Here is a 13,228-nt window from a genome sequence, read left to right on the forward strand (position 1 = left end):
AAGCTTGTCTACTCTACATTCAAGACAAATCCAGGATCCGACCACTTTCCCTGCCCCCACTCCTAGTAACATGGTCTAAGCCTCCATCATCTCTTGCCTGACTGCCTACCAGTGCCTCCTAATGGGTCTTTCAAGGGATCCTGTTAGAACTAAGTCACACCCACACATAGAAAACAAATTTATGATTACCAAAGGGGAAAGGGAGCGAGGGATAAATTAGGAGCTTGGGATTAACAGATACCCACTACTGTATATAAAACAGGTAAACAACAAGGACCTACTGTATAGCACAGGGAACTATATTCAATATCTTATAATAAACTATACTGGAAAAGAACCTGAAAAAGTATGTGTGTACTTTGTTGTACACCTGAAACATTATAAATCAACCATATGTTAATAAAAATTTTTTAGAAAAAGAGCCAAGTCATACCACATCACTACTCTCTTCAATACCCTTCAGTGGCTTCCCACCTTCACAGGATAAAAGCCAAAGTCCCTACAATGCCCTCCAAGGCTATACTTGATCTGGCCTCTTCCTCACCCCCTCTACCTCTTATTCTCCTCCAACATTCTCACCTTTGCTCACTGCACTCAGCCCCGGTGGCCTCTTCTCACCCTCCAACCTCAGGCCCTTTGCTCTTGCTGTTCCTTCTGCCTGCCTGGCTTTTCCCCCAGATGTGTGCTTTCTCACCCGACTGTTCTGTTGGGAATTGCATCCCTCCATCCCCAACAAACTTCCCCCTTCCCTGCCTATTTTCTTTACCACTGTTGACTATCTAAAATACTATATAGGACTTCCCTAGTGACGCAGTGGTTAAGAATCTCTCTGCCAATGCAGGGGACATGGGTTCGATCCCTGGTCCAGGAAGATGCCACATGCCGTGGAGCAACAAAGCCTGTGTGCCACAACTACTGAGCCTGCACTCTAGAGCCCGCAAGCCACAACTACTGAGCCTGTGTGCCACAGCTATTGAAGCCCACGTGCCTACAGCCCGTGCTCTGCAACAAAAGAAGCCACTGCAATGAGAAGCAAGTGCGCCGCCACAAAGAGTAGCCCCCACTCACTGAAACTAGAGAAAGCCCGTGTGCAGCAACGAAGACCCAATGCAGCCAAAAATAAATAAATAAAATAAATTTAAAAGTTCCTGTCCGAAACAGTTTAAGGTAAAAGCTTGCAACTGTGTGGACCACTTCTGTCTGAAACTAAGATGTTTCCTCCTAACAAGCTGAAAACGGTTTCAATAAAAAGCTTTTTAAAAAAATACTATACATTTTGCTTATTTATTTTGGTTGTTTTACTTCTCCATCCCAATGGAACATAAGATCCATGAGTTCATGAGTTTGGAGTGTTCTTCTCAGTGGAATAAGAGTAAAGATTCAATGCGTACTCAAAAAATAATCAAACAAGTATTTATCAGGGAACTACTATGTGTCAGACACTGCACAGGGTTGTTGCAGGGTTGTGAAGGTTGTTGTATTTAGACGGGAATAAGTACCATCCAGATAGAAAGAACTGCTATGACTTTTACTCTTATCATTACTACTGCCTTACACCCTGGTTAGCATTTTACAGCATCCATAGTCCTTGGCATAGACATTGTCTTGGTTTATTTTGTAATAACCCTAAATAATAGGCTGAGCAGACACTATTATCACTGTTTACAAATGGGAAAACAGAAGGCTCCCACCAGGTGAAGGGGTTGCCCAAGTTCATACAGTCATTAAGTGGTAAGGGCTAGGATTAGAAGCCAGATCATTCTGAAAAAGAGCAATGCAAGTAATTTACTGCTCATAATTATTCAGAGGCTACCTGATACTAATAAACACTTGCTAAACAAACTGAAGGATAGCTCTTCTTCAAGAACGTGAACATCTGCAGGGCAAAAGGTTGGATCTGTTAATCACAACTTATATCAAGATAAATCCAAAATGGATTAAGCATTTAAATGTAGGAAATTAAGCCATAAAAGTTCTAGTAGAAAATATGTTAAAATCCTTTTATAACTTTGGAGCAGGTAAGACTTTTCATAATTATGACTCAAAAGTCCAGAAGTCATGATAGAAAAAGACTGATAAATTCAACTACACAATAGAAAAAAACCAAGAAACCCTGAGTGGAGAAACTATCACAAGCCAAGACAAAAAAGAAATGACAAACTGGAAAACATATATGATACTCCTATCACAAACAAGTGGCTAGTTTCCCTACAACATAAATAACTGTAAGTGAATTTGAAAAATTTAATAACCCAATAAAATATAGACAAAGGAAGTGAACACACAATTTATGAAAATTATATAGAAATGAATTAATCATAAGAAAATAGGAGTGATGTTGCCTAAAATGGCAGAGTAGGGAACTCCATAACTATGTCCCTTCACAGAAGGTCACAAACAAACAACTACAAACTACAAGCAGCAATAATAAACCCTGGAGAAAGGGGAGTATTTGATTTCCAGAGTTACTGCATTGTAACATTCTAAATGAGTTTTCAACAAAAAATTATGAGGCATGAAGAGAAACAAGAAAGTATGGCTTTGATACCAAAGCCAGACAAAGATACTGTAAGAAAAGAAAAATACAGATGAATATCCACTATGCATATAGATGCAAAAAACCTCAAAGAAATACTAGGAAGGCAGAGGCATATGTTCCAGATGAAGAACAAGATAAAACCCCAGAAGAACAACTAAATGAAGTGGAGATAGGCAATCTACCAGAGAAAGACTTCAGAGTAATGATCGATCATAAAGATGATCCAAGATCTTGGAAAAAGAATGGATGCGCACTGCAAGAAGTTACAAGAAACTTTTAACAAAGAATTAGAAAATATAAACAACAACCAAACAGAGTTGAAGAATAACTGAAATGAAAAATACACTAGAAGGAATCAACAGCAGATTAAATGAGGCAGAAGAATGGATAAGTGAGCTGGAAGACAGAATGGGGGAAATCACTGCTGCGTAAGAGAAGAAAGAAAAAAGAATGAAAAGAAATTAGGACAGTTTAAGACACCTCTGGGACAACATTAAATGCACCAACATTCGCATTATGTGGGTCCCAAAAGGAGGAGAGAAAGAGAAAGGGCCTGAGAAAATATTTGAAGAGATAATAGCTGAAAACTTCCCTAACATGGGAAAGGAAACAATCACCCAAGTCCAGGAAGCGCAGAGAGTCCCAGGCAGGATTAACCCAGGGAGGAACATGCCAAGACACATAGTAATCAAACTGACAAAAATTAAAGACAAGGAGAAAATATTAAAAGCAGTAAGGGAAAAGCAACAAATAACATACAAGGGAATCTCCATAAGGTTATCAGCTGATTTTTCAGCAGAAACTCTGCAGGCCAGAAGGAAGTGGCACGATACATTTAAAGTGATGAAAGGAAAAAACCCACAGCCAAGAATACTCTACTCTGGGACTTCCCTGGTGGTCCAGTGACTAAGACTCTGTGCTCCCAATGCAGGGGGCCCAGGTTTGATCCCTGGTCAGGGAACTAGATCCCATATGCCGCAACTAAGAGTTTGCATGCCACAACTAAAGATCCCTCATGCCTCAACGAAGATCCCACATGCTGCAACTAAGATGCAGCGCAGCCAAATAAATAAATAAATAAATATTAAAAAAAAAAAAGACTACTCTACCCAGGAGTAAGAAGACAAACTATCCAGCAAGGCTCCCATTCAGATCTGACAGAGAAATCAAAAGGTTTACAGACAAGCAAGAGCTAAAAGAATTTAGCACCACCAAACCAGCTTCACAACAAATGCTAAAGGAACTTCTGTAGGCAGAAAATAAAGGAAACAAGAATTTTTTTCTATTTTCTATCAATAGAAACAAGAAAATTCTGAAGTAGGAAAGCTCACCAGTAAAGGCAAACATACAGTAAAGACAGGAAGTCATTCACACACAAATATCACAACCAGTAATTGTGAGGGGATGAAAGTACAAATGCAGGATATTTGAAATGCATTTGAAATTAAGAGATTGACAACTTAAGACAATCATGTATTTATATAGACTACTGTATCAAAACCTCATGGCAATCACAAACCAAAAATCTGTAATAGATATACACACAAAAAAGAAAAAGGAATCCAAACACAATACTAAAAATAGTTATCAAATCATAAGAGAAGAGAACAAAAGAGGAAAGGAAGAAAAAAGGCCTATAAAAATCCAAAACAATTAAGAAAATGGCAATGAGAACATGTATATCAATAATTACCTTAAATGTAAATGTATTAAATGCTCCAACCAAAAGACATAGACTGCTGAATGGATACAAAAACAAGACCCATATATATGCTCTTTACAAGAAACCCACTTGAGATCTAGAGACACATACAGACTGAAAGTGAGGGAATGAAAAAAGGCATTCCATGCAAATGGAAATCTAAAGAAAGCTGGAGTAGAAATATTCATATCAGACAAAATAGACTTTAAAATAAAGACTGTTACGAGAGAAACAAGAAGGACATGTGATTAAGGGATCAATCCAAGAAGAAGATATAACAATTGTAAATATACATATATACATATACACACACACACACACATATGCATCCAACACAGGAGCACCTCAATATACAAGGCAAATGTTAACAGATATAAAAGAAGAAATTGACAATAACACCAAAATAGTGGGAGACTTTAACACCTCACTAACATCAATGGACAGATCATCCAGACAGAAAATCAATAAGGAAACACAGGCCTTCAATGACACATTAGACCAAATGGAGTTAGTTGATATCTATAGAGCATTCCATCCAAAAGCAGCAGAATTCACATTCTTTTCTAGTGTACACGGAACATTCTCCAGGATACATCACATGCTGGGCCACAAAGCAAGCCTTGGTCAATGTAAGAAAACTGAAATCATATCGAGCATCATTTCTGACCACAATGTTATGAGATTAGAAATCAACCAATGGATCACTGAAGAAATCAAAGGGAAAATCAAAAAATACCTAGAGACAAATGAAAACGAAATACGATCATCCAGAACCCATGGGATGCCACAAAAGCAGTTCTAAGAGGGAAGTTTATAGCAATAGAAGCTTACCTCAGGAAACAAGAAAATTCTCAAATAAACAACCTAACCTTACACCTAAAGCAACTAGAGAAAGAAGAACCAAAAACCCCATAATTAGTAGAAGGAAAGAACTCATAAAGATCAGAGCAGAAATAAATTAAATAGAGACAAAGAAAACAAGAGAAAACATTAATGAAACTAAAAGCTGGTTCTTTGAAAAGATAAACAAAATTGATAAACCTTTAGCAAGACTCATTAAGAAAAAAAGGGAGAGGGCTCAAATCAATAAAATTAGAAATAAAAAAGGAGAAGTTACAACTGACACCACAGAAATACAAAGGACCATAAGAGACTACTACAGGCAACTATATGCCAATCAAATGGACAGCCTAGAAGAAATGGACAAATTCTTAGAAAGGTACAATCTCCCAAGATTGAACCAGAAATAGAAAATATGAACAGACCAATTATCGATACAAATACTGAAACTGAATCTGTGATTTAAAAACTCCCAACAAACAGAAGTCCAGGACCAGATGGCTTAACAGGCAAATTCTACCAAACATTTAAAGAAGAGCTAACACCTATCCTTCGGAAACTGTTCCAAAAAATTGCAGAGGAAGGAACACTTCCAAACTCATTCTATGAGGCCACCATCACCCTGATACCAAAACCAGACAAAGATACCACAAAAGAAGAAAACCATAATTTGAAAACATGCATTCATCCCAATGTTCATTGAAGCACTATTTACAATAGCCAAGACATGGAAGCAACCTAAATGGCTATCAACAGCTGAATGGATAAAGAATATGTGGGGGGTATATATATATATATATATATATTTATCAATACAATGGAATATTACTCAGCCATAAAAAAGAATGAAATAATGTCATTTGCAGCAACATGAATGGACCTCAAGTTGATCATACTAAGTGAAGTAAGTCAGACAGAGAAAGACAAATATCATATGCTACCACTTATATATGGAATCTAAAAAAAAGATACAAATGAACTTATTTACAAAACGGAAACAGACTCATAGACATAGAAGACAAACTTACGGTTACCAAAGGGCAGTGGTGGGAAGGAGGGATAAATTAGGAAGTTGGGAGTAACATATACACACTACTATATATAAACTAGATAACCAACAGGGACCTTACTGTATAGCACAGGGAACCATACTCAATATCTTGTAATAACCTACATGAGAAAATAATCTGAAAAAGAAAATATATATATATCTTTGCTGTATACCTGAAACTAACAAAACATTGTAAATCAACTACACTTCAATAAAAAAATTAATTTAAATAACTAAATAAAAAAATAAAATTTAACATCACTTTTGCACTAAAAAAAAAAAAAAGAAAGAAAGAAAAGAAATACTAGCAAGCCAAATCCAGCAGCATATTAAAAGGATTATTCACCATGACTAAGAGGAGTTTGTCCAAGGAATGCAAGAGTGGTTCAACATATGAAGATGAATCAATGTAATATATCACACTAATAAGATGAAGAGGACAAAAACCACATGATCTTCCCAATTTACAAAGAAAAAGCATTTGACGAAGTCAAACACCCTTTCATGATAAAAACATTTGACAGACATGTTAAAGGAACTTCCTCAACATGATAAAGGGCATTTATGAAATACTCACAGCTAACACTATACTCAATGGTGAAAGACTTTAAAGCTTTCCCCCTTAGGGATAAGGAATGAGACAAGGATACCCACTTTCACCATTTCTATTCAACACTGTACTGGAGTTCTAGCTAGAGCAATTAGGCAAGAAAAAGAAGTGAAAGCCATATAAATTGAAAAGAAGGAGGAGTTAAACTATTTCTATTCACAGATATGATTTGTATATAGAAAATCCTAAAGAACATATACACACACACATGTGCATGTGGGCAAGCACAAACTATTAGAACTAATAAACAAATTCAGCAAAATTTCAGAATAAAAGATCAACACAGGGCTTCCCTGGTGGCGCAGTGGTTGAGAATCTGCCTGCCAATGCGGCGGACACAGGTTCGAGCCCTGGTCTGGGAAGATTCCACATGCCACGGAGCAACTAGGCCCGTGAGCCACAACTACTGAGCCTGCGCGTCTGGAGCCTGTGTTTCGCAACAAGAGAGGCCGCGATAGTGAGAGGCCCACGCACCGTGATGAAGAGTGGCCCTCGCTTGCCACAACTAGAGAAAGCCCTCGCACAGAAACGAAGACCCAACACAGCCAAAAATCAATCAATTAATTAATTAAAAAAAAAAAGATCAACACACAAAAACCAATTATGTAAAAAAAAACAACCAGTTATGTTTCTATACATTAGCAATGAACAATCTGAAAAGGAAGTTAAGAAAATAATCTCATTTATAATAGCATCATAAAGAATAAAATACTTAGGAATAAATGAAACCAAGAAAGTGAAAGGCTCACACAGTGAATACTACAAAACACTGTTGAAAGAAAATTTTAAAGACCTAAGTAAATGGAAGACACTCATGTTCTTGTATTGAAAGACTTAATGCTGTTATGATGGCAATCCTACCCAAAATGATCTACAGATTTGGCACATTTCCTATGAAAATTCCAAAAACCTTTTTCTTTTTGCATAAATAGAAAAGCCAACCCTAAAATGCATATGGAATTGCAAGGGGCCATGAGCAGCCAAAACTACCCTGAAAAAGAAGAACAAAGTTGGAGGACTCGCACTTCCTGATTTCAAAACTTGCTCTAGTGCTACAGTCATCAAAACAGTGTGGTACTGGCATAAAGACAAGCATACAGACCAATGGAATAGAATAGAAAGCCCAGAAATAAATCCTCGCAAATGATTTATGGTCAAATGATTTTTGACAAGGGTGCCAAGACCATTCAATGGGAAAGGACAGTCTTTTCAACAAATAGAGCTGGGAAAACTGGATATCCATATGCAAAAGAATGAAGTTGGATCCTTACCTAACACCTTATACAAAAGTTAATTTGAAATGGACCAAGGATCTAAATGTAAAACATAAAATATTATAATTATTAGAACAAAACATTGCAGAGAAGCTTTACAACATTGAATTTGGCAATGATTTCATGGATATGACACCAAAGGCAGAGGTGACAAAAGAAAAAATAGACAAATTATACTTCATAAAAACAAAAACTATGTGCACCAAAAGACACTATCCACAGAGTAAAAAGGAAACCCACAGAATGGGAGAAAATACTGGCAAATAATGTATCTGGTAAGAGATTAATATCCAGGATATATAGAGAACTCCTAAAACTCAACAAAATAACCAACCTGACTGAAAAATGGGAAAAGGACTTGAACAGACATTTCTCAAAAGAAGATATGCAAAATGGTCAATAAGCACATGAAAAGATGTTCAACAACACTAATCATCAGGGAAATGGAAATCAACACTACAAGACACCACTCTCACACCCATTACAATAACTACCATCAAAAAACCCCCCCAGAGGAACTTCCCTGGTGGCGCAGTGGTTGGGAATCCGCCTGCCAATGCAGGGGACATGGGGTTTGAGCCCTGGTCCCGGAGGATCCCACGTGCTGCGGAGCAACTAAGCCTGCGTGCCACAACTAGAGAAAGCCTGCGCACAGCACCAGAGACCCAACGCAGCCAAAAATAAACAAATGAATAAATTAAAAAAAAAAAAAAACCCAGAAAACAGCAAGTATTGGTGAGAATGTGGGGAAATTGGAACACTCTGCACTGTTGGTGGGAATGTAAAATGGTACAGCCACTGTGGAAAACTGTATGGTGGTTCCTCAAAAAAATTACAAAATAGAATTATATAATTTAGCAAATCCATTATGGGTATACACCCAAGAGAATTGAAAACATGGTCTTGAAGAGATATTTGTACATCCAGGTTCATAGCAGCATTATTCACAATAGGTAAAACATGGAAGTAACCCAAGTGTCTACTGACCAATAAATTGATAAGCAAAATGTGGTCTCTACATGAAATAGGATATTATTCAGCCTTAAAAAGGAAGGGAATTCTGCAATATGTTATAACATGAGTGAACCTTGAGGACATTATGTTACATGAAATAAACCAGTCACAGAAAGACAAATACTGTATGATTCCACTTATATAAGGAACTAAGTGTAGTCAAAGTCATAAAGACAGAAAGTAGAATGGTGTTGCCAGGGACTGGGGGAGGGGGAATGGGAAGTTAGTGTTTAATGGGTAAAGACTGTCAATTTTACAAGATGAAAAGAGTAATAGAGATGAATGGTGGTGATAGTTGCACAACATTATGAGTATATTTAATATCATTAAAATGTATACTTTAAAATGATTAGGATAATAAACTTTATGTTATGTGTATTTTACCACAATAAAAAAATTGAAAAAGAAATGAAAAGATACTCAACTTCACTATAATAAGATAAATACAAATTAAAACTATACTAAGGTAACATATTTGGCTGATGAGAGACTGTAACTTGGTATAACCCTTATAGAGATTAATTTGGCACTATCTCTTAAAATTATAAATGCATATGACTTTTAGCCCAGAAATTCCATCTTTAGAAATTTATACTCAAATATATGTGTACAAGTGTGAGATAATGAATATATATGGCTATTGTCTTCAGCATGGCTTAGAATAAGAATAAAGGATTGCACCAATCAATCATGGAACATCTATACAATGGATATTACCCATCCTGAGGAAAAAAAAAAGATGAAATTGATTCACAGAATAATCTCCAAGATATACTAAGTAAAAAAAGCAAAGTTCAGAACAGTGCTATTAATATGATATTTTTTAAGCAAAAAATGAGAGAGAAAGAGGAAGAAATAAAGTATGTTTGCATTCGCTTGCACAGGCATTAAGAAATTCTAGGCTGGGTTTTGCTAATGGGGCACCAGCAGGAGATCGGAGGAGAGGAGGAGCATAAGGTTGGGTATTTACTACTCCAGTTCCCTCCCTGTGGGGTCACGTATCTCCCATCACAGGCCACTGCTCCTGTCACAAGGTCCTCCCCATTGCTTTCTCTGTCTGGGACTTAGCCATTTGTCCTGCACATCAGATCCAACCTCTTCAGCCTGGTCTCATCAAGGTTCTCCTTCCCAGCTGAACTTGACTTTACTCTTCAGACAGGCCCACACATTTGGAACCACCTCCCATCTGCTAGCTGTGACCTCTGCAATGCTGAAAGCCTAGAGCCTACGTTACTGTGACTAGCAGCCCATCGCAGAGCTCCCTTATCCCACATCTGTCAGTTCTGTTAGCTTTACTTCCAAAATGTACTAGAAATATGTCTAATTTTCTTGTTATTTCTGCTACTACCCTTGACAGCACAACATTAGTGTCATCAGGATTACTAAAATCGTCTCCTAACTACTTTGATTCCACTCTTCCCACCCTAAAATAATTTTCCCACAGAGCAATAAGAAATGTTTCCACTTCCAACAATGGCTAATTAGTGTCTTTTAGACCAATCTTCCTTCTGAGAAAAATGAGAAAAGCTCAACAAAAAATATTTTAAAAAACTGTTTAAATGCATTAGAGACTTCACAAGTCAATGAGAAATTGCAGGGTCAGGATCTGGAAGAAGAGGGAAACCAAGAAGATGAATGTGACCTTTAAGACAGCTTTATCCCTCTCAGCAAATACTGATTCTGAAAATGAAACCTGGGGATGACAGGCTGAGCAACTGAGCAGAGCTCCTGACATGCTCATGGCTAAAGGGAGAAAAGTGGGAGTTCAGGGCCCATTGAAGAAGATGGCCCTGATAACAATCCTGAAGAGTGAAGGTGAAACAGAAATAGACAAGCCCTAACAAAGACCAAAGCACAGTTTCAGTCCCTGTCTGGATGAGGGTGGTCTGGCCACAGCCAAGCTGACAGTTGAAAACAAAGGTAAATCTTATCTTAAGGAACATTACATCATCCAGAGCCTCAAATTATCTCTATACTTTTTCATATACAATGTGTGGCATGCACAAAACATCAAATACTTTAAAAGTCAAGGACTAACTGAAAACTATGAGAAACATCTACAGGGATATAGATATTGGAGATATCTGACACAGACATCAAAGTAGCCATGATTAATATATACAAGAAAACAGGAGATAAGATGAAGAATTTCAGCAGAGAATAAAATTCTAAAAGAATCAATTAGACATTCTAGAATTTAAAAATAGAATAAATGAAATCAAGAACTCAAGGGATAAGTTTTATCAGCATATTAGACACAGTTAACAAGAATATTAGTAAACTGAAAGTCAGGTCAGTAGAATATAGACTAAAGTACAAAGGATGGAAAATATAGACTCAAGAAAAAAAGATGCATGGAACTCACTGAAAAGGTATAACATAAACATACTTGGAGTGCCAGATGCAGAAGAGAGGAAAAGGAGGAAGAAAAGAGGGGAAGGAAGAAGGGAGAGAAGGGAAAAAGGATAGACTGAATATCTCATGAATTAATGGCTGAGAATTTTCCAAAACTAATGAAAGCCACAGATCATGAAATGCTGCAAACAAAGGAAAACTCAGAACTTCAGGAATTAAAGAAGAGCAACAGAAATGACAAATAACAAATAACATAATACACTATGTATTTTTTCTTAAGTGCTTTAAAATATGTTTGACTGTTGAAAGCAAATATTATGATGTTGTTGAAGAGTTTAAATATATGTACATGTAATACATATGATAATAGAAAGGAAGGAGGGTAAAGAGACTTATGATTGTAAGGCTTCTACATTTCCCTTGAAATGGTAATTATTAGGCCTAAACATACTGTGAAAAGTAAGGCATGTATTGAATAGAACCTATATGCTAAGGCAAACAATAACATAAAAATTAAAAAACAAAGAGCTATAGCCAAAAAGCCAATAGATAAATTAAACTGGAATACTAAAAATATTCAAACAATACAAAAGAAAGCAGGAAAGGGGACAGAGAGAAATAAAAAAGCAAAGAATACAAACAGAAAAATAATAAAATAGCAGACTTAAACTATATCAATAGTTATATTAAATATAAATGGTCTAAATACGCCAATTAAAAGACAGTGTCAGGGACCTCCCTGGCAGTCCAGTGGTTAAGACACTGCACTTCCAATGCAAGGGGCGCAGGTTCGATCCCTGGTCAGGGAACTAAGATTCCACATGCCGCACAGCACAGCCAAAAGATTAAAAAAAAAAAAAAAAAAAAGACAGTGTTAGACTAAACAAAAAACCAAGACCTAATTATATGCTGTTTACAAGAAACCCACTTTAAATATAATGATATAGATGATTAAAAATAAAATAATGGGGACTTCCCTGACGGTCCTGTGGTTAAGACTCTGCCTTCGAATGCAGGGAGTGCGGGTACGATCCCTGGTAGGGGAGCTAAGATCCCACATGCCTCGTGGTCAAAAAACCAAAAACATAAAAAAAAAGAAGCAATATTGTAACAAATTCAATAAGGAGTTTAAAAATGGTCCACATCAAAAAAAAAAGTAAAATAATGGAATAGTTGTATCAAGCAAACACTAATCAAAAGAAAGCTGAAGTGGGTATATTATCATTAGACAAAGTAGACTTCAGAACATAATTATCAGGTATCAAGAGAGATGTTACATAATGACAAAAGAGTTAAATGTGCTGTACCCAACAACATAGCTCCGAGATGTATGAAGCAAAAAACTGATATAGAATTAAGGTAAAATAAACAAATCCATAATTATATTTGGAGACATCAACATTCCATTCCTACTACTCAGCAGAACAAGACAGAAGATCAACAAGGATGTATAAGACTTTTACAACAATATCAACCAATTTGACTTCATTGACATTTGTTGAAGACTCCACCCACCAAGACCATGAATACAGACATATATTCTTTTCAAGTGCACAAACAGCATTCACCAAAACAGATTATATTTGGGGTCATAAAACAAACTTTAATTAATTTAAAAGAATGGAAAGCGAACAAAATACATTCTCAGACTATACCATAAATAAACCAAAAATCAATAACAGAAAGACATCCAGAAAATCCTCAAATATTTGGAAATTAAATACCAGACTTCCAAACAACCATGGGTCAAAGGTGAAACACAGGGAAATTAGAAAATATTTTAGACTGAATAAAAACGAAAATCCAACATACCAAAATTTGTGGGGGGTAGGCAAAGCAGTGC

At 36.5% G+C, this 13,228-nt stretch overlaps 1 protein-coding gene across 1 annotated transcript in view; it reads right to left on the reverse strand.

The window, feature by feature from the left end:
* Nucleotides 1-13,228, reverse strand: part of LOC309638022 (uncharacterized protein C3orf20) — an 89,048-nt gene that overhangs the window by 14,980 nt on the left and 60,840 nt on the right. The window lies entirely within an intron of this gene.

Source organism: Balaenoptera physalus (genome assembly GCF_965194825.1).
Source record: "Balaenoptera physalus genome assembly, chromosome: 11".
Lineage (NCBI taxonomy): Eukaryota > Metazoa > Chordata > Mammalia > Artiodactyla > Balaenopteridae > Balaenoptera > Balaenoptera physalus.